This window comes from Tursiops truncatus, chromosome 11 (assembly GCF_011762595.2).
Source record: "Tursiops truncatus isolate mTurTru1 chromosome 11, mTurTru1.mat.Y, whole genome shotgun sequence".
In the NCBI taxonomy this organism is placed as follows: Eukaryota; Metazoa; Chordata; class Mammalia; order Artiodactyla; family Delphinidae; genus Tursiops; species Tursiops truncatus.
Window position 1 is genome coordinate 79,624,555 of NC_047044.1, and position 27,960 is coordinate 79,652,514.

The window sequence follows — 27,960 nt, forward strand, 5'->3', positions numbered from 1 at the left end:
TGTGTGTATATATATATATATATATATATATATATATATATATATCACATCTTCATTATCCATTCATCTGTTGATGGGCACTTAGGTTGCGGCCATATCTGGGCAATTGTAAATAATGCTGGTATGAACACTGAGGTGCATGTGTCTTTTCAAATTAGTGTTTTCATTTTTTTCAGATATATGCCCTGGAGTAGAATGTAGCAGTTCTATTTTTAGTTTTTTGAGGAACTTCCATACCTTTTTCCACCATGGCTGCACCAAATTACATTCCCACCAACAGTGTAGGAGGGTCCCCTTTTCTCCACATCCTTGCCAACATGTGTTGTCTGTGTTCTTTTTGATGATAGTCATTCTGACAGGTGTGAGGTGATATCTCATTGTGGTTTTAATTTGCATTTCTCTGATGATTAATGATGTTGAGAAGTTTTTCATATGCCTGTTGACCACCTGCATGTCCTCTATGGAAAAATGTCTATTCAGATCTTCTGCACAGTTTTGAATTGGATTGTTTGTTTTTTTGATGTTGAGTTATATGAGCTGTTACTATATTTTGGATACTAACACCTTATTGGTCATATCATTTGCAAATAGTTTCTCCCATTCAGTAGGTTGTCTTTTTGTTTTGTCAATGATTTCCTTTGCTGTGCAAAAGTTTTTCAGCTGAATTAGGTCCCCAGTTCAATTTTGTTTTACCAAAATCCATGAAATGAGTGCCTGAGTATAAAAGCAACCTAAAGCTTTTGACAGAATTTTCTGTTCAATAGTTTACTCTAGAAAAGAAAATGACACTCACTAATTTATATTGCATTCACTTTCCTCTTTCTACCATGTAAGTACATAACATGGAAAGTACACTTAGGACAACTGCAAGAAAATTAATTTACATTTTGTAGTTTGGGCTTATGGAATTCTAGAATTTCCATGGCACACTGCTCATATATATAGTTCAGTGATTTAGAACTGCACTCTCAGGTAATTCATGGACTTTCTCATCCATTTGATTTTGAGAAAGGTACCTTTAAAATGAGTTAACCAGAAACATGGATGGGTTGTAATCCATGAGTAGCAAAGTAAAATTAGATTAGATTAATTGGAGGAGTAGGGCTTTCAATTGAGTAAAAAATCTACGGAAATTCACAGAAAATTTAAAAAAAGATGACTAGTGAGAAAGGGTAGAAAATAGCTTTTGTTTAAGTGCTAGTGATAAACTCAAATTCCCAACTGAGAATGTGTTTGAAAGAGAACTATATAGACAGAGTTATTAGAAATGTTTGGTGACAAAATATTATCAGCAGTTGGTCATTGTTAGGAGGACACACATTAATATTGATGTGTTGTTCCAGTTTGTTTGTAGTCCCTCCAAACTGTCTGAGATAGTTGCTATATAGAGCCACTGTGTATGGTTGAGCAAATTTTGCACTGCACAAGAAAGCACATCCAACATGGTGACATAGATGTCATGGATTTGTATATTTATTATAACAATATTCCCTATTGAAGTAGAGTCATGAAGAAGGGGCACTTTTTCTTACTTTGCACATAGGTGTCTTATGTGCTAGCAACAGTCCTAACATATATTATTTAAAAGAAGTGTTAATTCTTTTGTAGAATCCTTTCACCTCTACCCAAGGCATTTCTTCACCAGAGGACTAGATGAATCATTCTTTATTACTTTTCTTATCATGCTCATAAATGAAGTTTAAAATGCCCATTAGATCCTTGGAGTCTTTTGGTATCCTAAAAGAAGGTTGACATCCAAAAGTTTGGGAATGAACCCAAAACAATTTGCTTTACTAATTCAAGATGGGGATTGGGTAGTTCCAAATAGAAAGAGAATAATTGGATTTGGCAAAAGAAATTTTTTTTTGGATTGTTTACTGCCATAGTAAACACTTAAGAAAATATTTCTGGAATGAATTAATGTCCATATAAGCCATCATCTCTAAAATCATCCAAGATCTCCTTTATTTTCAGAATTAGTCTAGAAGCTAAGTTTTGATGACTTCGTGTAAGATAAACAAAATTAATGAGAATGGTGATGATTAAACTGATAACACATTGTAGTACTTTACCTAGACTCTACCAACTGATTTTTACGACACTCCTGTGGTTTTCTAAAACAAGTCTGTTCTATTATATCCAGTCAGCTGGTCTCCTTTCTTTCCGCTTAGCTCAGTGTCCACTTTCTGACTAGATCCTCAGGCACACTTGACATTTTCATCAAGAAAAAGAAAATCATTTCAAGTCCAAAGGATAAGCACCACCATGGTAAAAGGTCATAAAACACTAGGAGTTGCTCTTTAGCAATAGATTTTGAAGGTAAGTCCAAAGAAAACATGAGACATTGTTTGGAACAAGTTTGCATGTACTTCATCATGAGGACTGTGGTACACTGTATGAGAAAGCTTTAGGGGAATTCAAACACCAGTGGGAAGGAGGGTTTTGCTTGCATTGGCTATAATAAATATGTTTTTACAATAAACAAGTGGTGGCCATAAGACATGCATGTCTGATGTTGAAGGAAAGCCTATCTGCACCAAATAAATTACAGAAACAGTTCAAGAGCAGTTCATCTCAGTGAAAATATTATCCCTGAACTACTGGCAAGATTAGTGTCAGGTTAGGTTATCTTTTGTAAGAATGCCAATTGCACCCATTAAACCTGCCTAAGGGCACTTTGTTGTGCTTACATACACTTTGGTGTGTTTCAGAAAACTTACACACATTTAGTCACATACAAACTCCACTTACTCACTTCCTCTTGGGATCAATTTCTCTCCCTGACTATCTTTGAGCTTGGAAATCACTTCTCTCTGCCCTCATGTCCACCTACCCCAGCCCTACCCTTGGTGACTGTATTCCCAATGAATGCCTGGGATGAAGGCCAGGCTGACAGATGCGAATCCTGCACAAATCACAGGGCAGACACAACTGATCCAAAAGGCATCAGTTATTCAAAGCCCAGTCCTTCAGTTCACTGAGGGTGAATGGCTTTTAAACACGACCAGCAAAAACAATGAAGTAAAAATCTTGGCGGGGCATTAATTTCAACACATTTTTTGAAAAATTTCAGAAACTTTTTATAAACTTTGGCTTCTTAGAATGCTACAGGAAGTATATATTATCAATTTAAAATAAAATAACTCAGCCTGGTTTCTGACCTCCTTTTTTTGTCCAAGCCTCTGTACAAAAATGAAGATAGAATTCATGGAGTGGTTAACAAGACAGATGTATCCTTTCCAGTGGCTGACAGCACAGCCTCAGAATTGCTGATTAGCACTTTCCTTGCTATGTTTTGCAAAGGTTTACAGAGAGAAAAAAATCTTCAAGTCAATAGTCTATTGGCTTATCAAGGATTTATTGAGCACTCACAGATTGGAACAAGTATCTGAGAGAAGTTACCTGTAGACTCTGTCTCAACTACCTTTCTGTCTCTTTTGGTAATGAAGTCATTTAGAAATAAATGTCTGTCAAATAATTGGTGCTGTTGCTGTTTATAATGGTATGTCTTTCTCAGAAAAATACATATCTTTTTAATCTTTTTAAACAGTAGAAACAGGTGTTTCTCCTTTCTCTGCCTGTAGTACATTAGTGTTATAGTGGAAAAATTTGAGCTCCATGGCAAAAGAACAGGATCCAAGTTTCAACCCCATCACTTAATAACTGGGAAAAGTATTGAAACTCTGAGCCTCAGTCCCTTCAAGCATAAAATGATGAGAATGAGAATGATATTAAGAGCGTCCTTCCATAGTTTTAGTGAGGAATGAAGATTAGAATGTATGAAATGAAGTAGTCAAGGCTTATATAAATATAATATGGCATTGTGAATTGTTTTTTACAATCTGGTGAAAAGCTCATGACACCTAAGTGAGCACTTGCCAATGGTGCCTGTGGTGACTGGTACACATCAAAATTACCAGTGGAACTGATAAAAACACAGCACCGTGGGCTCCACCATCAGCGACCTGGTAGAGTTGACTGGGGTTGGACCAGGGCATCCCTATTTAAAAGTCCTACAGGTCAACGAAGTTTTGAGAACTACTGTCTTAATATAAAAGAATCCCCCTCTCCTTCAGGATGCTTCTGTGAATATAATTCATGCATCCTTTAGATGTATGGCTTACAAATAGAAAGTTGATTTGCAGGATAATCTATGATAATCCATTCACTATAATCTCTAATAAACTCTAATGATAGGTTCTAAACCTCTGTATATGAAAATACATGGAAATGCAAGCTCCCTGATGGTAAGAATTTAAATTAAGTGATGGTAAGGAAAGTTGATGTGAATTTATTAACATATCTGCCATGATATCATTAATGTCAGGGAAAATATGCTAATTAAACTGACCAATGATTCTATAGGATCTGTAGTAAAACAGTGTGAAAAACAAGAGGAAATGGTCATTTCTAATTTCCTCCACAGATGGGCTGAATTATTAATAGCATCCCAAATCTCTCCTGATGCATATTACAAAGTCTATCATTGTTAAGACTGACTCAATACGTTCTTAAAAGAATTTTGAGCTAAACTTTTCTGAAGTACAAAAAAAAAAAGATCAGTTACCATTTCATTATTTTTCAATCTCATTTACCTCTGAACTTCCTGGTTGTGTCTGGGGCCAAAGTAAAAATTGCCAAAACACCACGGGAAAGGCTGCTCTCATAGTATTTCTGGCTCACCAAAAGTCTCTTGAGAAAGCCAGTTTCCATGAGATTTCAGTTCCAATTTTACAGACCCAAGAAAACTCAGGATAGTTCAGATAAAGTTCAGATAAGCATTCAAATTTTCAGTTACTTGTGCCAGATGAACCACTAAGTCATTTGACGTGTTCACATCCCTGTTTTGGGACAAGGAAAAAAAATCAACTAGAATTCTGATCCAGTGTGGACTATTTTGAAGGAGTACAATATACTGAGAGGCCGCTAGAGATTAATGGATAATTTTTCTTTTTTAAAAAATAAAAATGCAAAATAAAAATAATGGCCCTGTAGCATATTTTAGCGATTTAAATGAAGTAACCTAGCAATTTCAAACAGTGAAAAATCTCTTGCCTGACAAAAGTGACTGCAGTAACCAACACAAGATATAAATTGCAGGGGTAATACTTTGCCACCTGTTTTTCTTTATTAGCTTTCTCCTCCCTCTCCTTCTTTCTAAATGGAAATGACAGTACTCACACCACTATATGTTTCCAGAGGTATAATGAATGACTAATCTGCAGACCTGAAAATTCTCTGAGAATCAATTTCTCCTACTGACGTGGGGTGGGGCAGGGAGGAAAAGATTAATTTAACTTTCAAATAGTCATGTAAAAACTTACATTTGGTGTTAGAAATGATCCTCTGAGACAAGAAATAAATTCAGAATCTTTCAAAGGGGGAGTGATTTGACAATGAATTTTCTCACCAGGGATCAAGATCTTCTCATAAACGGTCACCAAAGAAAAATATTGTGTGAACATCAGAGTCTCATTATAACACAACCCACCATGGTGTGAAGTTTGGTAGAGCAAAGTTAGATTCTCGGGTCCCATCCAAAGAGATTCGGTTATTGTAAGTGCCAAAAGAAAACTGCTAGAACATAGTTTCATCTATAATACATTTTTGTGGCATGAGACCTGAAAAAGAGTGGTACGGCAAAACCTTATTATAGTCAAATACAGTCACTGAGAAAACTAGGCCATAAGAAACTGGCAACTATTCCCATTAAAAAGGAGTGTAGAACATTTATCATTCCATTAAAATTTTTACCAGTCTTCTCACCTCAAGATAAGGAAGCATTAGCAAATTAAATCGGCATTTCCCTTACCCAGCATAAATCCTTACGTATTCCTAACTAATGGCAGAGTTCCTACTTAAAAGGATGAGTATATTTTAATTTTTCAGTCACTGAGTCTTTAACTACAGAAATATTTTAAATGAATACTTCTAGTGTAAATAGTCATTTTGAATTATTTAGGTAAGGAAAAATTGATTAATACCTACAATCTAAAAGGCCTGCTCCATCTGGTTTCTTTGTATTCCATCATCCTCTCCTCAACTTGGAAACTGAATTACTCATATCATTTGTCTATATTTACCACACTTAGCAAATAATTATTGATTCATACTTCAGAAGGATAGATCTGGCTTCCAGGAATAAATGCTTCTTCATATTGTCAATTCTTCAATTTTCAGGAAGATGATGCAATAAACTTTGGTCCTGTATTATCCTTAAGAAATATTAAGTAAAATTATCAATGTTTTAATATTAATCAAAATTTGTATTTAAACTCTAACTTAATATCTATATATTTTGAAGAGAAGAAATTACTCCATGATCAGGGAAAATATACCATAATTTACATACTATAAAAACATCAGTGAGTATGAATCTTAATATTCAGTAGACTGAAAATCACTTGAATAATTCAGCATATTAATCAGACTAATGAGATCTTAGGAAATAATATGTTTGACTTCTTTCTCTTCCCCCAACCACTCATTTGAGTAGAAAGAAAACTTGTAGTAAACAATGAAATACAGGATTATGGAGACAAAAAGCTTTGAAAAATATATAGAAAGATCTGGACTACAAATATTTACGTCATTAGTTATCTTTAAATACAGCATCCACTATTTATTAAATGTTATTAGGCATTGTACTCATGTTGTATCATTTAATTTACTTTAATCTAAATTTTTCAATATAGGCATTATTATTACCCCTACTTACAGATGGGGAAACTGAGACTGACTTGTCTGTGTTCACACATCTAGCCAAAGATAAAACTGGTTTATTTATAAATCCAGATCTGTTTGACTTAAAAATCTATTCAGTATTCACTGTGAAATGTGTTCTAAGTGAGTATAATATGCTGTATCACCTTATAAATATTACAACAAATATTAGAATGGTGATAACTAAAAATGGAAGTTATCTAAGCTAGAAATTATTATATCATTTAACACTGGCCTTTTTTTTTTTTTAACATCTTTATTGGGGTATAATTGCTTTACAATGGTGTGTTAGTTTCTGCTTTATAACAAAGTGAATCAGTCACACATAAACATATGTTCCCATATGTCTTCCCTGTTGCGTCTCCCTCCCTCCCACCCTCCCCATCCCACCCCTCCAGGCTGTCACAAAGCACCGAGCCAATATCCCTGTGCCATGCGGCTGCTTCCCACTAGCTATCTACCTTACTGCATTTGTTAGTGTGTATATGCCCATGACTCTCTCTCGCCCTGTCACAGCTCACCCTTCCCCCTCCCCATAACCTCAAGTCCGTTCTCTAAGAGGTCTGCGTCTTTATTCCTGCTTTACCCCTAGGTTCTTCATGACATTTTTTTCTTAAATTCCATATATATGTGTTAGCATACGGTATTTGTCTTTTTCTTTCTGACTTACTTCACTCTGTATGACAGACTCTAGGTCTATCCACCTCATTACAAATAGCTCAATTTCGTTTCTTTTTATGGCTGAGTAATATTCCATTGTATATATGTGCCACATCTTCTTTATCCATTCATCCGATGATGGGCACTTAGGTTGTTTCCATCTCCGGGCTATTGTAAATAGAGCTGCAATGAACATTTTGGTACATGACTCTTTTTGAATTTTGGTTTTCTCAGGGTATATGCCCAGTAGTGGGATTGCTGGGTCATATGGTAGTTCTATTTGTAGTTTTTTAAGGAACCTCCATACTGTTCTCCATAGTGGCTGAACCAATTCACATTCCCACCAGCAGTGCAAGAGTGTTCCCTTTTCTCCACACCCTCTCCAGCATTTATTGTTTCTAGATTTTTTGATGATGGCCATTCTGACTGGTGTGAGATGATATCTCATTGTAGTTTTGATTTGCATTTCTCTAATGATTAATGATGTTGAGCATTCTTTCATGTGTTTGTTGGCAGTCTGTATATCTTCTTTGGAGAAATGTCTATTTAGGTCTTCTGCCCATTTTTGGATTGGGTTGTTTGTTTTCTTGTTATTGAGCTGCATGAGCTGCTTGTAAATTTTGGAGATTAATCCTTTGTCGGTTGCTTCATTTGCAAATATTTTCTCCCATTCTGAGGGTTGTCTTTTGGTCTTGTTTATGGTTTCCTTTGCTGTGCAAAAGCTTTGAAGTTTCATTAGGTCCCATTTGTTTATTTTTGTTTTTATTTCCATTACTCTAGGAGGTGGGTCAGAAAGGATCTTGCTTTGATTTATGTCATAGAGTGTTCTGCCTATGTTTTCCTCTAAGAGTTTGATAGTTTCTGGCCTTACATTTAGGTCTTTAATCCATTTTGAGCTTATTTTTGTGTATGGTGTTAGGGAGTGATCTAATCTCATACTTTTACATGTACCTGTCCAGTTTTCCCAGCACCACTTATTGAAGAGGCTGTCCTTTCTCCATTGTACATTACTGCCACCTTTATCAAAGATAAGGTGTCCATATGTGCATGGGTTTATCTCTGGGCTTTCTATCCTGTTCCATTGATCTATCTTTCTGTTTTTGTGCCAGTACCATACCGTCTTGATGACTGTAGCTTTGTAGTATAGTCTGAAGTCAGGGAGCCTGATCCCTCCAGTTCCTTCTTTCGTTCTCAAGATTGCTTTGGCTATTCGGGGTCTTTTGTGTTTCCATACAAATTGTGAAATTTTTTGTTCTAGTTCTGTGAAAAATGCCAACACTGGCCTTTTTTAAACTGCTCTTTTTACTTTTATTTGCACTAGTGAACTCATTGCCCATATAGTTTCAACTGTCTCATATATATATATATATGCTTCCAGATCTACATTCTCAGACCTAACCATTTACTGTTATTGGATTAGATTTTCAGTTGCTTGCAAGGTACTACCAAAATTTAAAAATTTTTTAAATATTATTAAAAATTTAAATTATTTTATATAATTTATGTTAAAACATTATGAAATAATTTATGTTAAAATTTAAATTATTTCATCCATTGTGAAAGTTGACATCTACTACTATATGTAATATATTGCCATTACTGTACGTGAAAATTCTTTTCCTCTCTATTTTAAGTTTTCTTACTGTTATAAAAAAAGAAAAAGAAAAAAAGGCAAAAAATTCAATGATTAGAGTGCTGGGGTATTTGGTGAGGCTGATAACCTGAGCTAAGAAAGTCAAAAAACAAACTGGAAACAGGAACTAAAAGGATGATTAAGTGGAAGAGTCACTGGGATGAAGAACTTTGATAGGTGTAGAGTTGATGGTCTTGGGTTAATCCTGGAGGTTGGGGGGAGATGTGAAACAGAAAGGATCCCAGAAAATGATGCCAGCCTTTAAGACCACTTGGATGGTAGACAGACCAGTCCCAGAGACTAGATTGGCTTGACTCAAGTATAGAAGCAGCCCAGATATAAAGTTTGTGACTAGGCCTCAGACAACCTCCTGAATAGTACAGTGAGACAGTCAGTGATGAGAAGAATTCTTTAAATGCAATATCATCCTCTGAAGTTAAAAGTCCATCTAACCTTGAACAAGTCCATCAGTCTCTTTGTGCTTCAATTTTATCATCTCTAAAACTGTAGAGTACCTGTCTTTCTTCATAGGTTCCCTGAGTGGATGAAGTAGGATAATTATTATGAAGACACACTAAAAAGAACAAGAATTTTCTTCATGTAACAACTGTGGTTCCAGAATGTATTCATTTAGACCTCTGGCTATAGAGAAGGGCACTGGGCGGGATTGTTCTTTAGTTTAATAAGCAACTCACTACACCTTCTATTGTATGTTTCTCTCACAAACACTTTCTAATTTTTTTATATCAAAGTGTTCTTTCTACAAATAAATTATAAATGTTTCAAGAGAGAAAGAGAAAGAAGAATAAGAGTGGGGAGTGGGGGAGAAACAGAAGGAGGAGGAGGAGAAGAGGAATTTTTTGTGGGAGATGGGGGAGGTGAAAGGGGTTGTCAGGGGAGAGCAAAGTAAAGATCCACAGTATGGGATAAGAGTGGACAAAGCACATGAGAGAAATATTTGAGGAAAAATCCAGGAGTCTTCTGTACCAGTGAGTCAGGAGGTCTCACAGACCCCTGAGGAGTCAGAAGTGCAGAGGATCCTGGGCACAAAGGTAACTGCCCAGGAGTCAAATGTAGAGAAGAGAAAGCTGGAAGCTGCTCTCAGCAGGAGGGAGGGTCCCACCAAAACTATATGCAGTTGGTTTAGTTGGAAGATTCCTCACCATCAGGTGTGTAAGGTTGTCTACTGTCCAAACTGCTGGCAAATTCAAGATGAGGAAGGAGCTAAAGCCTGAGTGCCCCAATAGCTATTCCAGCCAAACTAAAGTGAAACTGGGACCTGAAATACATTTTGATAATTTGTACCAGTAAACTCATGTTTTGATGAATTTTAAATTTTCTAATAGATTTTTCTGTTGGGGTAGGCAGAAGATTACTATGCAAGTACTCTTTCAAAAAGTTTGATTTTGTCTCTAATGAACTGAGAAGACAAGGATTCCGTTCACTTCTCCATCAAGATAATGGAAAAGAATTGAAGGTCCCCAGTGGTTGGCTCATTTGATGATGGCAGTGGCTATCTTTAAGTGAAACTGTATCCATGACTTTCCAAGGTTGACTTTGGAAGGAAAATCTCGGGTGGAAATAAGAGCTGATCAAGTGGCTCCTAGTCTTTCTCCCTGGCCTTCACTCTTCCTCTGTGAGTCTCTCAGTAGTCTGCCCGGTAGGACTGAACACTCCCTTTCATGAAAACATGGAGATTATTTCAAAAGATATGGTTATTAAGCCCATGAGTTGTTCTCACACAAGACTAACTGAAAAGTTAGGGGCAGAGGTTCTGAGTTTTGTTTTAAGAAGGGAGGTAGGTTGTTGTCGCCTCTGTTGTTTTTGTCTTCTCATCATCCTTTCCTACAGAGTCAGAAGGAAACCTTATAGAAATGGAGCAAGGAGAGATTTGGGGAAATCACAGAATCCTTATACATGGGGATAGTTATGACGTATTACTCCTTTCCTGTTTGCCGCACACTATATATTACATTGCTAAACTAAGAGTAGCATTTACTTCTATGGGTAAATCAAAGTGTAACATTGAAACGTTATCTGAAAACATTTTGCAAATCACAATTGTCACCCTTCCAATTCTCTCAGTAGTCTCCACCTCAGTTTTCACATTGAAGGTAGCATGTATCACTGTTAAGTGCCAGGATTGACTCAGATGGCAAGTCCCAAGCCCAGGCTATACAGATCTAGATTTTGTTTCTCTAAACCAGGATCAGGAAGCTTCTTCTAATCAGTTTTGCTACCTTTGGAGTGAGAGAACATAGATGAAAGAAATAATAGCACAAGTTCTAACACGGCAAGGACAACTATACTAAACTAAGACAGGCACTTACAAAATCTAAAACTAAAACTGTGCTTTCTATTTTTTTTATTATGCTTTCTATTTTTAATGCCAAAGATGCTTGGCATCCCTATGCAAAAAGGAATAGCACTTGCATTTCATATGCGTCTTGGGCTACAAGACATATGATTGAGTACCTATAATGTACAATCGGCACGGCTAACTAATACTTTCTGCAGGTGGCATTTGCAATGTTTTGTGTATGCTCATCTTGTCCTCCTAAATTCCTGGAAGGCCCAGACTGCTTTCCTTTTCTTCAGCATCCATCTGCTCAGGAGATGCTTCTCAGAACTTGCACGAGGCACTCTCACTCTTAGAGTCCTGGGTACATCCTAGCTACAGTCCCCGTTAAAACATCGAGCACAACTCCAGACCCACAGTAGGCACCCATGTTAGTATCCGTGGCTGGTTGACTGTGAGCCAGGGGTGTGCTGGAGCTGCTCAGGCGAGCTCTGGAGGGCAGACCAGGGACATCACTTCCAAACTCCGTGTCCTATGACCTTGCCTTGGTAGCTTGAAATTTCACCTTGGTGAGAGCGTTGACACAATGGAAATTGTCCAGTTGGTTTTAAGCATTCTGAATATAAGCACTGTGTCTTCTACTTCCTTTTTATTCCACCTAACTTATAAGCTGTTTTAGATTTAGCAGCTAGGCTTTCATGTGAGAATTATACTTTGAATAAATATATTTATCTTTTTAAAATAAATCATTTTTAATTTATTAAAGAAGTGCAATTACATGCCTTTTTATATCATTTTGGACAATCATTTTCGGATAAGACTTAATTGTTCCTTTACTTCGTTTATATAAATGGTAGTTATTAAAGGAAAAAGTGCTAGTCCATTTTTGCCCAAAGTATTATTAAACAATTAGTAATGACTCTAAAATTTCCTTTTTTTTTTTTTTTTTTTTTGTGGTACGCGAGCCTCTCACTGCTGTGGCCTCTCCTGCTGCGGAGCACAGGCTCCGGATGCGCAGGCCCAGCGGCCATGGCCCACGGGCCCAGTCTCTCCGGGGCATGAACCCGCGTCCCCTGCATCTGCAGGCGGACCCTCAACCACTGCACCACCAGGGAAGTCCTAAAATTTCCTTTTTTTAATGACCAGGAAATTGAATTGTCTGGTTTGTAAAATTAGAAAATAAGTTTGTGTACTAGAAAGTTAATTCCATTGCCTTAAAATTAGTCTTTTGGGGAGTTCTGTTACTATCTGACAAAATAATTGCCATTTTAACCAAACACAGAATACATTTTGTCTAAAATAGACATTGTGATTTTCAAATATGAACTTTCATTTTCCAGAACATGCACTGGAGAAACTGTGGGCTTTTGAGATTCAATTAACTGTTTAATGGGAAGATAGATGCCTAGTAATCTTTAGAAAGGCAGTTGAGGGCTGTGCTTAGAAGGGGAGACTCTAGGGCAGTCTGCCAGGGTTCTAGTCCCAGATACTCCTTTTATTACCTGTGTGACCTTGGGAAAGTCACTTAACTTCTCAGTGCCTCAGTTTCCTCATATGTACATGGAGATGATAATAGAATCTGCTTCATGGGTCTATGGTAAGGATGAAATGAATAAATACTGCGCAGGTAAAACACTTGCGGTGATGCCTAGTACTCAGTAAGTGTTCGATGAATGCTTTTTGTTGCTATTTCTAAGCACAGAATCTTACACATACTGGGTACCAAATCAACATTTCTGAATTGCTTAAGTAAACAACCAGTTACTAGCATGGAGCAAAGAAACAAAGACTGAGTGCCTACTAAGTACCAGGAATACAGTGGAGAACAAGACAGGCTAGGTCTTGATCTTTACATTTTAGTTCTATACTCTTTATATAGGGAGCTAATCTTAATGTTTAGAGACTGAAAAAAAGGTCTGGATTATAAACTTGACAGTATGTATTAAAGACAGTATGAAGGAAAGGATAAAGAATTGGCTGAACGCAACAAAGGCCTCAAATAGCTTTTGCCTAAAGATTATAGAAAATTCCTTCTCATGTAATTGTCCAAAGATAGGCAGTCAGGTCCTTCTGTCTTAGCTCCACCATTGCTGGGGTATCTATCCTCTGTCTGCAAGATCCTGGGTAGCTCTCACCACATCCACATTCCAAGGAATGGGTTGGAGGAAGGAGGAAAAATATGTCCCCTCCATTACGGGAGCCATGGATAAGAAATTATATTCTTCCCTTCTCTGCACAGCCCATTAGGTGGAACTTCACATAGCCATCCCATCTACAAGGGAGCCTGGGAAATATTTTATTCTGAGTGTCCTTGTGTCCACCTAAAATCAAGAGGCAGCAGGCATATCTGGAAGGACAGCTTGGCCCCATTTCATTTTTTGGCTGTGTTTGCATTATTCATTCTCCACAGAGAATACGGTTATTCCCTTCCCAAAGAATCCAGTCCCAAAGCTTCATTCATTTCCTGCAACTAGATCAAGGTGGAAGGTTCTCTGAGTGAGACCAGCCCTTTACATCAGGTCCCAATTTGGCTCTTTGTAATACAGTGGCATATAAACTAACAAACAAGTAATCTACCCATGAACACCCAACATAAAATGAGTAGGGACAGGACGACTGAAATTAAAACTCCCATTGGAACCGGGAAAATGGGAAACACACAGCTATCATCAATCTATCAGAATCATGAAGTCCTGCTGGAAAGGAACTGTGGAAGCTCTGACCCCACTGGTAGTGTAAGGTCAGCCCATCTGGCAGCTGTGGCTTTAGCTCCTGAGAGGATTTCTTTTGTCCATCGTCTCCCACTGCCACATCTGAAGCAGACACCGGTGAGGACACTTTCTCGGAGCCACGACCCCTTTCACACTCCGCTTCTTGCCGATGTCGATTTATAGATCTAGGAGTCGGGTTGATTTGTCACAGGTTTTGGCAGGCCGGTTTTCTGGCTTCTTTGGCAATACAATTCCTTTATAGTTATAAGAATGTCTTCCAGGCCATTTGTTTCTGCTCAGTTCCATGTGTGAGTAATCACAGCTAAGGCTCTGGTCTTGATATAGATTTTTAAGACTAAGGGTTCTGGTCTTTATAAGGACCTCAGTGTCACTTAGAATTCCAAAGGAAAGATTGGTTTATAGTGGAGGCTCTCTCCCACTTTTCTGCCCCATGTTGACAAGAGTGTTAAATCATAGCCTATTCGTCTGTCACAGGAGTTCTCGTGGGCGATCCACTTTCCTAGCCACAGCCTCAGCTCCTGGTTCTAGGGCCGAGGTCTTCCAAGTTGTCCGTAGGCCTGCAAGCATGTGTCAGCACTCAGCCTGAGCTGGCCAAGAATTATCACTCTTTTAGCCCAACTCTTCAGCGGAGTCTGTTTCCTTTCACTAAGCCTCTGATAAAGGATGCTGTTTCTCAAGGTTGTCCACAAAAACACCTGAAGGTGCAGAGGTTACACCCAGAACTTTAAAAAGGGGTTCTTTTGTGCTTCTTGCCTAGAAACATACCTGCTCTGGCTCTGCCCAGCATCCCTAAGCTGCAGGAAGCAGGGAAGTAATTCCCTGAGCTGGGCAGGGCATTAAGACACTTGGAATAAAGAAAAGACTTTACCACTTGCTCTCTTGATATTTTAAGAATTGGCTTCACCTCTTTAGGTCTAGTTTCTTATATTTAGGATATATATATGTATCTTAATTCTAGTATCCTTATAACTCTTCCTCTGTGGGTAGATATTCCTCCCTAAGTTACCATGCCTCAAATGTTAAGGGGTTGTCAAAATACTCTCTCTTCAGTCCTATTTATTCCTATATGGTATTTGAATATGTTATGCAAATTTAACAAGCCCTCTACAAGGGTTACAGCACATTTTAGAAGAATTCTTCTGGTTAATTTCATCATAAAATTTTAAGGGAAATTCCATGCAGTAAAAATACCATGGCACGGGTAATCAGACATGGGTTCACGTTCAAACTCTGCCGTTTAAGCTGTCTTGGGCAAGTTACTAAAAATATTTAATTGTTCACTTTAAGAACTCAAACACTTTGTTGGAATACCCCTTCCCTGCCTCTTCGATATTGCAAGCAGAGTCCTCGGCATTTAGAAGACTTATATCTAAAAGAAAAGTCTAATTTCATTAATTAGGGCTCACTCTTAGATAGGAAAAAGACTTATTAAATCTAAATTAAAGCCTCAAAGTGGCTTGAGCTGTGGCTTGGCACGTGCATTGGATAAGGTATCATGGTCTTTTCTTTCCCTCTTTGTCTGTTCCCCTCCCAGGGCCAGGAAAGAGGAAGAGGGGTATAGAAAATACAGATAAAGGTCTATTTTTAACCTAACTGGTCCTGCTGTTGCAGTTCCTTTAGAGGGAACACCAGTGTAGACTGGCTGCCGGTCACGGGTGTTCAGATGCTGGCTCTCTTGTGGGACAGAGATGTAGGTTCTTCAGGAGACTCTATAAGGCACAGTTCATATGACTAATGAGCTTTCCAGCCTGCCTCCTGTCACCCTTTCCCAGTTCCTTGCCCTTGGCCATAGACCTCGTCTCCCACTGTTGACAGTCTTCTCTCTAGGGCAAGGTATCTTCATATGGTCCAAGCCCACCTGGCTTTCAAAGCATCCACCTGCCCCACAGGAGCTCATAGGTCCTCCCCACGTGAAACAGTGGGAGTGCAAGCTGGGCCCTTCTAGTCCTCTTTCCTCACCCAGCCAGCAAGGGCTTCTCCATAAGAATCTACCAGGGAAGAAGCAAGCATGAACCTCTCTGTTCACCAGGCTGTCAGATGTCCCAGAATTCTCTCTCCACACTCTGCTCCAGGGGAAACACCAGAGCAGCCTACAGATGCCCCAACATGGAAAAGCTCCAGGTTAGGACGAGGTCCCAGTTTCTCCTTTCAGAGACACCCAATGTTCAGAGCCTCTTATTTGTCTTGGGAAATGCCACAGCACTGCCCACTAGACTGAGAACGTACTAATCTTGTGAATTCTCTACTTCAAAGGATTCTTGAATTTTTATTCTTTTCTCTGTATAAGTGGTAGTGGGTGATGGAATCAGGACCACTTAGCTACATTTCAGTAAGTCTTGCAGAATTGTATCTACCGTTTTTTTTTTTTTTTTTTTTTTTGCGATAGGCGGGCCTCTCACTGTTGTGGCCTCTCCCGTTGCGGAGCACAGGCTCTGGACGCGCAAGCTCAGCGGCCATGGCTCACAGGCCCAGCCGCTCCGCGGCATGTGGGATCTTCCCAGACCGGGGCACGAACCTGCATCCCCTGCATTGGCAGATGGACTCTCAACCACTGCGCCACCAGGGAAGCCCTACCGTTGTTTTTTAAATTGTGGGGGGATTTGTCAACCAGTGTTGCCAACTTAGAGGCTTAAGCTGAAATCTGAGATCATGAAAATCTCATTCTATCGCTAATAATAATAATAATAGCAATAATAGCAACATTAGCTAATATTTAGTACTATGCACCAGGCATTGCTTTAAGCACTTTAAATTTACTAAATGTTTATAACACTCTAACAACCATATAAAGTTGTGTCTGCACTTTACAGATGCAGAAACTGAGGCACAGAATACTTAAAGAACTTGCCTAAGTTTGTACAGCTAGTAAGTGGCAGATCTGGGATTGAAGCCGGGCAGCTTAGCTGTACACTTCATACCCTTAACTGCTACACTTTCCTGCCTCTTCCTGTTAAGACGTTTGGACTTTATCCTGAAGGTGATGGAAAGAACTTGATATTTTCCCCATCACCTATAAAATAAGGATAATAAATCCTACATTATTCAGTGATTTGGAAGATAAGATAATATAGATGAAGACTCTGAAACCAGCCCTGATGCATGGTAGGAACTTGACGATAAATGATAATATTTATCCTTATTTTTCCCTTTCTGTGTGAGCTAGTTGATACCAAGCCAACACCAAGAAAATCCAGTTATTTCTGTAGAAATAAGAAAGGAGCTATTGCCCACACCCTCAAACCCTCAAATCAGCAGGTGGAGATATTCAGCCCCACCCGTGATTCCCCTATAGAACAACCAGAGGATAGGAACTGTTCCCCCAATCAAAATACAGCCAGACACGACCATGTGCAACAGTTTTTTTCCTGTTCGGCTTATTCCTTTGAAGACGGAGCCAAAGAGGCAGAGACAAGTTTGAGAAACGGAGACTGAGTCTAAGCTCTCTGATTCCTTGATCAAGTTTCCAACCCACTGTCTGGATTGGGCAGCAACTGGAGAAAGACCTTAAGTTTTATCCTTTCTAGCAGGGAAAGAGTCAAAATTAGTCCCAGACAAAGGGCTATGCAAAAACACTTGCATGACATAAATCCCCTCCATGGATTGAGTTGATCATGAGCCTTAGAAAATTCCAGTTTGAGGCCAGAGATACCTGTACAAACCGGATGGGTTTTAGTTTCTCTAAAGCCCAGGGTATTAGGGAAAGACTTGATTACCTGTGGCTTAGTCTGAATTAAAAGGCAAAGCAATTACACAAAGCTCTCATTTAACTTTTCAGTGGGATTAGGCCCACGCTAACTTTATGACACTAGGTTGCTAAAAACAAATGGCAGTTTCTCACATGTCCTAGGAAAAATTGGGGGCTTATATAATTTTTCCAAATTATGAGGCATTATGTCCCAGACAAGCAGATAGAAAAGGCCTAGAACCAAATGTACCCGGTCTTACAGCTCAAACCAAGTGACAAGAGAACAGTAGTTTCATTTTTGTTTTCCCACTCGCACAGAAAAGCAGTGCGGTGTCAGGGAAGAATCGGGTTTTAGTCCTGTCAATGCCACTGGAGTTGCATGTTCTTGGGGAAAAAAAATCATGAAAACTACTTTTTGTCTCCCTTTCCTCATCTATAAATAAGAAGCTGGGCTCCAAAACTCTTGAGTTCATATTCTTGGGAATGTAATTATTATGACTCAAATACGGGAGGTATAAATGACAAGAGGAAGAATGTAAAGGATAAAGCTAAAGAGATGGAAAGACCACTGGAAAAGTAAGCATCTTCAATCTTTTGATAAAGGCTTCCTTCCCCTTTGTAACTCGATAGCCCTCAGGAAACTCTCCGGCTCCTCTCAGAGGGGAGTGAATTGAGGGTGTGTGCAGGGGAAGTTACACAGGCAATTTAAATGTTTTCCCAGAACTCATGGATAGTCAACACAGCCCTACTTGTGGGATGCAGCCGTCTCTTGCGCAAATATGTATAACTTTTTCGGTGCATACCCAAATATTAAATTCTCTAGTTTTGTAGTATCCAGAAAACTTCAAGAACTCAATATTGATTCAAAATCAAACCCAGATTAAACTAATATTTTGTAATCAAGGACCTCCACCTGGGCTGATACTGATTCTCATGGGCACTTAAACAGCTTTTTGGTTGCCAGGGACATCTTACCAGGAGTGTATTAAAAAATAAAATAATGCATTGGCTTTGCAGTACGAAAGCAGAGTCCATAAACCACAATATCTCTCTGTGAGGAAATAGACTTCCTGTCTGCTGTTTTTTTATGTGCCCAATTAAGTGCAGATTTTTGGCTGCGTGAGCAACATAACTGCAGCATTTTTTCCAGAAAAACCAAGAAATGAACTAAAAAGCTAAACAAGAAAAAGACTTATAAGAAGATGGTCTGATAAGTGCTGTGAGATAATATTTTTTTCTCATTTTATACCTGATATCTTCTAACCTGGATGTGACCAGCCTCGAGCCGAGCGACTCTAGATCACATTTCTAATGTGCTGGCAGCTCCCCATCCCTGAGGGCTTTTCACTGAGTAAGGTGAGTACGCTTCAAGGCCTTATACGGAAGAAAAGAGCAGGGTACTGAGGCAGGATGGGTGGTTCAGAGAGTTGGGTGTCTGAGAATTAAAAATCAAAGTTAACTGAGATTCTTCGATGAAAAATAGAAGCTAGATGACCTGGTTCAAAAGAAATGAGAACCTGTCTGAAACCTAGTTGCCAAATAAAATTGAACTTCAACATACAAGAGATGAAAAAAAGCTCGTAGATTTTAATTTCAGTAGAGTTACACACACCTGGGCACTTCCTGGCTTAGGCCAGAAGCGAAAATGCTAGAATCCAGTGAGAAAGACCTATTTGGAAGGCAGCACCAGGAAAGTAACCCAGCTTCAATGGTATTCTCTCTGCTACCTCAGAGAGACCCAAAAAGCTTTAAGGAAGCTTCCATACACTCCTCAAATCTGGACACAAGCTCGAATGATTTCAAGTAGGGCAATCTTTTTCCTGTAAGTAGTCACCGAAGAAAGTCTTTCGGTGCTAAGTTTGGAATGGGCACCAGTTTTGAAGACATAAATGGCCAGCCGCCAGCATAAGCATTTGTTTGTTTACCTGGTGGAGGAAAAGGGCAACAGCAGTGTTTTAAGGGAGAAGCCCAAACCAACCGGAAATGCCTTTGCTCCTATGTGAGGGCTGCCGAGTCCTCCCCAGAGCACCTCTTCCAGGTAAACAGATTTGATATTTTCTGAGCTTTTGGCTTCTCTGCTCTGGGTTACCGAATTTCTGAATTAACATTAGTATCAAGATACAGGATATGCTAAAGTTTCAATTTGCTCAGTCTCTGCTCTGGGTAAAAAGTAAGCAAGATTTTCCTCTCTGCCTCTCTTAGCCCAGTTTTAACTCAGTCAAATACCCCTAAAATTTTCCTTTGCTACCTAATCTTCTAACTCATTTTCTTCATCAATTAAATGTGTTTGGAAATGTACGCTGTACCTACTTCTTCGTACTGATGGGATGATGGCAAATCAGATAATATAGCTAAAAATGATTTAAGAACCTCCAGAAAAAAAAATATTATGAGCCTATACATGTGTAAAATCCAGCCCCAAGGTAAATCCAAACCACAATAGTTGTTTTCAAAATAAAGATTATAAATAGGGAAGCAAAATAAAAACATGTGCCTCAGTGTAGACTGGTATGTAAATTCAACGCATCTGTAGGTTTAATGGAAGATATGGACTTACAAGAAGGGGAAAAAAAGAGGCCCAGAACCCAAGCCGTATTGTCAATAGGTAGGTCTATGTTTGTACTTAACGGGTTGTGGCAATTCTGATAATGTTATTGCATGTTTATATGTAAATGTATTTCGCTCCGTGTCTTGTTATTTAAAGGTTCAGTATAAGCTGTGGTTTGTGTCCTGGTTTGAAATGTAAGTGATATCGAACGTGAAATCAGCTTGTTAAACTTCGCATCACACCCTCTCAGGAGTCTGCATGCTTTGAGAACCACTACATAGCTGTTCAAAAAGTGCCCTCCTAATGAGGCCAATTCTGACTAATGCATATTCCAAGAATAATACTTGACCAAAATTGAATGCAATTCTCTTGTACTTATTATAATTTTCTATGACAGAGAGCAGAGGCTAAATTCAGTGAAAGTATTGTTTTTCTTCTAAACTTGGTTCTGCCAAAATTTGTTTTTCTATCTCCCTCCCCCCCTTCCCCCCGCCCCCAGTCATCTCTTTTGGAATAATTTGGTGATCATAACCCATTGGGAAACTTGCTGGCATCCGCGTGGTGCCCGTTTTCACCACTTTCCCTCACCCCTTAGATAGAGTTTTGGTACAGAATGGAGATATTCTCAAATGGAAGAGTTATTAACAGCGGCAATGTCAAGAGCAGCCTTGAAACAGCATCTGATATTCCGTATGTATAGGGCACCTATCACCCAGACAATGTAAAAGCCATTTGAGGTCTGTAACTTCCTTTTCTACACACAAGGAAATGTGGCAGTGAATCAAATTGATACAGGAATTTTAAATATGTGTGGTCACACAAGTTAGAGGAGATTATAAATTCAGCATTAGAAACCAAAAGAGAAAAAAAATAAGCCACAGGTAGTATTCTCATATTATATTTGTTTGAGCTGTCAGGACAAAATACTAGAGCGAAATATTTTTATGACATGGAAACTAAGATCTGCTTTCCAAAATTATTTTCCACTAACTTAAAGCTACGTATCATTGTGCAAACCTAAAGACTCCTACCCTTGCAGAATCAAACATTTATTCTATAACTGGCGAAAGGACGCCTATCGCAAATGTGCGCGAGCGCAGGGAATAACAGGGTCTAATCCCTGTAATAAATGCTGGGGAGAGCAGAATGCCTGCCAATCTCCAGATCACATTGTTTTACCACATTCTCATGACTGATCCAGGGCAGATTCCAAAATGTCTCATTTCCTCAGGTACAGAGGGAAAAAGGATTCTATAACAGGGGAGGCTGCTCCCAATAACTTTAGTAAGAGTGCTTTATCTTTCCCTTTTTACTCTAAGCAGATAGTAAAGACGCCAACTCTCCATTGAGTTCAAGGGGGTGGGAGATGTAGAGAGGGTGGGGCTTTGAGGGGGATGGACAAGGTGTCTCAACTAGCTTTACCTTGAGAGCAAGCCCGGCAGTTTAGACTCCTCACTGTATGTGTTTGTGTTCGCTTGTTTGTTTTTTTAAGAGTCGAGAATGGATAATACAGCTTGGTGGAAACTATGATATAGGGATTCAGTAGGTTTGGATGTTGTTTTACCCAAAGCTCCCTGCATGTTTTTCCCTGCCTTTCCCATGACCCTTAGTCATGTCTCCAAGAGGTCTCCTGAAGCAAATCTTTAAATTTTAAAAACATTCCTGCAAAGTCATACAGACACTGCCATATTCTCAACCTTTTATTACTGTTGGACTCCACTTCAGAAGTGGAGGATAAAGCAGGTGTCTACTTCTTCCTCTTTCACTGTATCTTCCCTTTATGAGGCTTATTGATGCAAGTACCAGAGCACAAATAACTAGACGCCAGCCCCACCTCTGCACGAGCGCACAGGAGAAGAGCTAGCAAAAACGTGCCCGGCATGGTGCTGACTCTCACACTTGTCCTGGCACCTTGAGAAGCCTCTCTGGTTCACTCAGGGTTCAGGGCACAAGCAGTATCAAGGGCCATTCAGGACTGTGGCACCCAGGACACCAGGGCAGAATATTTAGCGGTTCCATTCAACGTGGAGACGCTCATGGACAGTAGTGTCGAAGGATGGTGCCTGCGGTCCACAACTATTTATCAACAAGGGGAGACTGATGACAGCTGATGTTTATTTGGGACCTTATAGCCTACCAGGTGCTTTCTCATTGTTTATTTAATCTTCATAATTTATCTGGGATGTATTATTTTCCTTATGGTTCAACTGAGAAAACTGGGCTCTGAGTAGTTCATTCATTCACTGAATAGTTATTGAGGGACTACAGTATGTCAGACACTGTTCTAGGCACTGGAGATAAAGCAGTAAGCAAAAAAGACAAAACTCCTGCCCTGGAGGAACTTGCCTTCTAGTTGGTGGGGAGAAAGGAGACAATAAATGAATATGCAGGTGAAATAGATAGCATGTCAGATAAATGTTATGGGGAAAAATTATGATTGGGTACAGTGATGAAAGTGTACCAGTGAAGAAGGGGAAAGCGTTTCTACTTACCTAGGGTACTCAGGAAGCATCTTGTTGAGATGGTAATTTTTGAACAGATAGCTGCCAGAGATAAAAGAGCAGGTCCGATGGGTATCTGGAGCAGGAGCATTGCTAGCAGAGGAAAGAGCAAGCGCAAAGGCCCTAAGGCAGACGCATACTTTGCTTGACCGAGGAAATTCCAAGAAGCACTCGTGGCTTGTATGAAATGATTACATGTAGGAGTAGCAGAAGATATAGTCAAAAATGTAGAAAAGAATCTTATCAACATGGGGACTTGGCTCTTATTTTGAATGAGATGACAAACACAGGTGTTATTCCAAACATTTAACAGCAAATACATCACAGATACCAGCCCATCAGCATGGATGTCTGGCCACAGCATAGCAGCAGCGTCCTAGAAGCCTCCCTGAAGCGCCAAGCATTACTCCTGAGTTGGCGCATTGTGGAAAGATCTCCTGTGGACTCCAGGGGAATTTCAGAGGAAGGGGATTGTGGGGATAGGCCATCTGCTAATAACGACAGAAAGCTTTCAGTATTTTAACAACTGGTACCCCAATTCCAGTGTAAGCCAGTTGGAGATCATCCCTAACAAGAAACCACAGCTGAGTTTGAGTGGAGGAGGGTCAAGATTGGACTCACTTTTTAAAGGATTGCTCTGGCTGAAGTGTTGAGAATAGAGCCTAGAGAGGCAAGGGTAAAAATAGAGAGCCCCATTAGGCAGCTACTGTAGTGATCAGGTGAGAGTTGATGGTGGCTTGGACAGCGGTGGCAGCTGGGGACGAAGCACAAGGTAACAGACTGAGAACATAGTTTTTTAAAGCAGAGCCATGTGGATTTGCTGATGTCACGGAAGTGAGGTGAGAGAGAAAGTGTCAAGCATGACATGAGGAACCAGAAGATTGGGGTTGCTATCAACTGGGATGGGAAAAACTGAAGATGGAGTAGGGTCGAGGAAGATCAGAAATTTGATTTTAGACACTGTCAGCTTGAGATGAATCAAGTTCATTGAGCTCCCATCATGCACCAGCACCACAGCTCTGTGAGCTAAGTCCTGCATTACCATCTTCACTTTTCCTTTGAGATGACTGTGGCTTGGAGGGTTGAGGTGACCTACCCACAGTCACACAGCAGGTAAACAACACATCAAGGATTCCAGCAAGGCTTTTCAATTCTGAACCGAATGCTTTTCCCAGAACTCCACAGCTAAGCATCAAACAGCGCTACCAAAGTGGATCATTGATGAGAATTTGCCTCTCTCTGACCCACTCACTCAAAGGCAAGATTTAAATAAAAACTTTCAAACTCTAAGATTTAGGGAATCTGCTGTAAAAGGAGAGAAGAGTTTAATTTTAAATTCAATTGAAAAACCAAAAGGGTTTTTTTGCCTTAGAAAATAAAACAAAACCGAGGTGAGCCTAAGGCCAGCATGCTGATTGCATCAGAGAGACAAAGATGAAAAGAGGAGAGAGGAAAACGGGCATGAGCCCTAAATCAGCACGTTAAAGGGGCTGGCCTGCGAGGCTTGCATTATCAGACGTTAGTCAGAGAGGGACATTCTTTTGCTGGCTCAGAAGAAATCTGAAATAACACATTAATTTTAGGTCCTTTGATATTTTTTTCCTGGAGATGTTTTGCTTTGATACATCTGACAACAGCCAAAGAGAAAGCCTCAGAACACAGACATAATAAAAACAGTTGATGATCCATAGTCCCTAAGCATACGTTCCACTGTCTTAGTTTTGCCCAGTTCAAATCTGCAGCTCACTAAGAAGCTACAGGACATCCTGGAGGATTTAAAGAGCAAGCTTGAAGGTTTTAACGCTCCGGGGTCAGGACTTCTGCCTTGAGCTAATGGCTTTAGGACCTGTTAAAACTCAGATGCTTCTGAGAAGGGTAATGTTTTACAATTAATCCAAAGATCCCTGAGCATGTTAGAGAGGACTTACCAACCAAAAGCCAAATGGCCCGGCATGGGAAGCTCTTTCACTGTTTGGCAGAAGGCTGGCTTCCAGTGGTTTAGAAATAAAGGTACCATTGTTTGGGTAAAGAAATGAAGGAAGAAACTGGATTGCATTCACCCATTCAACTAACATTTGTTGTCCAAAAATAGTAACATAACTATAAAAACTGAGACCTAGGGCATTCCCTGGTGGGAATGCAGGGGCCAAGGGTTCGAGCCCTGGTCTGGGAAGATCCCACATGCTGCAGAGCAGCTAAGCCCGTGTGCCACAACTACTGAGCCTGCACTCTATAGCCCACGAGCCACAACTACTGAGCCAGTGTGCCACAACTACTGAAGCCCATGCTCCTAGAGCCTGTGCTCCGCAACAAGAGAAGCCACTGCAATTAAAAGCCTGTGCACCACAAAGAAGAGTAGCCCCTGCTCACCACAACTAGAGAAAACCTGCGTGCAGCAACGAAGACCCAACACAGCCATAACTAAATAACTAAATAACTAACTAAATAAATAAATAACTGAGACCTGATAGGGAGTGTTGGGGGATCGTATAAGTGAAATAAATTCATCATCTTTTATAATGCAGAGTCAAAGGAATTACAAATAACTGATAAATCAATAAATAGGAAGGCAATCACGAGAAGAAATAAAACCAGGAATTGTCTGCTGGTTTTGCAGGGCACGGGAATGATGAGGGGGTTAAAGAAGTGAAAAAATACCTTGCATTTTATACTCTTCTGTACTGCTTGCCTTTTAAAAAGTGCATGTACATATGTTTTATTTAAATTTTTAAATTGAATAAATATATTGAAATTTGGTTTATATGAACAAGGTTGTGGTGATAAATGGTGAGTAAGATGTGCGTGTTCCATGCTGTCATGGAAGCTTTGGACTGAACACCCTGAAGCAGACAGAGTGAAAGATCTAAGGCACGATAATGGAAAAACTGCAGTAGGATTTTATTTTCCCTTTTGGGGGGAACCTCGATCTCTTTCCTGCTAGTGTCTCATTCCTCTGCCTTGGATGAAATTCAGATGAAGAAAGGACGTAATTTTCCTAATTGGTAGACATTTTATAACTATACAAGGCAAACCCTAGCTCTGCCGTATTCCCTACACATTCCTCCCATATTCCTTCTCTCTTTCCTGAAAGGAACAACTCTGGAGTTCCTTTCCTCGTTAGGAATTGAACCACCCACAGAAGAAGGTGTGTAGGATGAGTGGGAAATAGACACAGGAGAGGAAGTCAGTTCTTTCTTACATTTCCCTTTGATCTAGAACTCTGACCTGGCTGTATACTTGTGTACCAGACTCCACAACTGGATCATAAGGAAAATGCTTCCAAAAATAAATTGCCAGAAGCAATGGAGTTAATACATTTAAATAGGCTAAGGGTGAATCATTCACAGAACTTCAGACTTCAAACATGGAATCATTAAATCTATTAGTGCTTCTCTGAGTTCTGTCATACAAATGCCAGGGGCGTCAGGCTACCTTTGTTTTAATAACTCTGGTAACTCTTTCTTCACATAACTGGTTTCAGTGTATCAAGACCTTCTTTCTTGGGCTATACTGAAGGATTCTTTATTTGGTTAGTACCGTAGAAAAACCTTTTCAATGCAGTGTCCCACAGTCACTACAAACCCAGGATAATCATCCTAATTTTACAGTTAGAACTTGAGCTTCTTGCTGATAATAACACTAGTTTACATTTGCGCTCAAGCATTCATGCTCTGCTTTCAACAAAATTTAATTAGTGCATATCGCGTGAGCAAATTTTAGTAGGTATAAGGATACCAGGATGAAATAAGGAATCTTTGCTTTTGAGTACATAGTCCAGTTTAAATCAAAATAAAGTGCAGTAAAAGCTTTAATAAAGTTGCAGTGGAGATAATATTATTGCATCTTTCCTGATAGGTAAGCCCATCTGTATTGTTTTTCATCAACTTTTATAGATTAGAGAGAGGAGAAGGATTAGATGCCAACTAGAGATGAATATGCTGTAGGAGAAGAAAGCAGAAAGCCTGCATCAGCTAGTTTGGAAGAATTGGAAGAGAAGAAATGATGGTGTAGGTGAAGAGGTCAGATTCACATAACTGCATTTCACCATTGTCTCCCACCTTGAAAAAGGAGTTTGGTTGGGGTATGGCATATAGAAATATCAATACAGGCATGAAGGCACCAGGGATGAAGTTAGGCTGGGGACACTGCATGCTTCCAGGAGAAGCCAGCACTCAGCTGGAGGAAGGACCCTGATATGCTGCCAACTGTTTATACTGTAATTCTTTTTCCCGGCTTTCCCCACGTTCCCACAGCCATTTATCACGGTGACTGTACACCGAGGAATGGAAAATAGCCAGTTTGGGGGGGAAATTATTGGGCAGTGACTCTGAACCGACACTAATTCCTGTGACCTAAAGACACTGACTCAGCCGTCAGGGCTAATGGAGGTCCAGTTGTGACCGAACCAAACTTGGGTCCACTCACCCGTGCAGTAAAGCCAATCTACTGACACTGGGTTGTGGTGAAGGAAAGTGCAGCGTTTACTGCAGCTGCCAGACAGGGAGTCTGGGGCAGCTCATGCTCAAAACATCCAAACTCCCCAGTGGGCTTCAGGGAAGCATTTTTAAAGGCAAGGTGAGGAGGGGAGTCGAAGGGTATGTGATCAGCTCATACACAATTCTCTGATTGGTTGATGGTGAGGTTATGGGGAAGGGGGGGTGGGGTTGGGGGTGGGGGTGTGTGTGTGTGTCAAAGAGGTGAATATCATCAGTCCTCAGGCTCCAGTAGTCTCTGGGCTATGTCCTCTTGGTCCTCAGGCAGTTAACTTCTCCCATTCCTGGGGGTTTTAGCATCTGTAAAACAACTCAGGAAATGTGCATCAAATACTATTATATAGGCACTTCAGAGAGGAACTAAAGCAGAGGACATGGAGGGAGGGGTCTGTCCCAGGAGGCCCCCATAGTGTCCTCCTCGGTTACAAAGTGATCAATGTAATTTTCGCTCAGGTATGTTTCACAATGGACCAGTGGTCCCTAAAAAGACCTCATGGTTATTTTCAAAATTCCGGAAGGCATAGTTGGAACTGGCAGAACCCCTATACTGATTCTCTGATCTATGGGGTGAGGGACATTATGGTAAGAAAGGCCAAGTGGAAACCCCTAGAATTTTTCCTCCACCTACCAAACTATTAAACCAAAAGCAATACCACATTCCTGGAAGGACTGTAGAGATTAGTGCC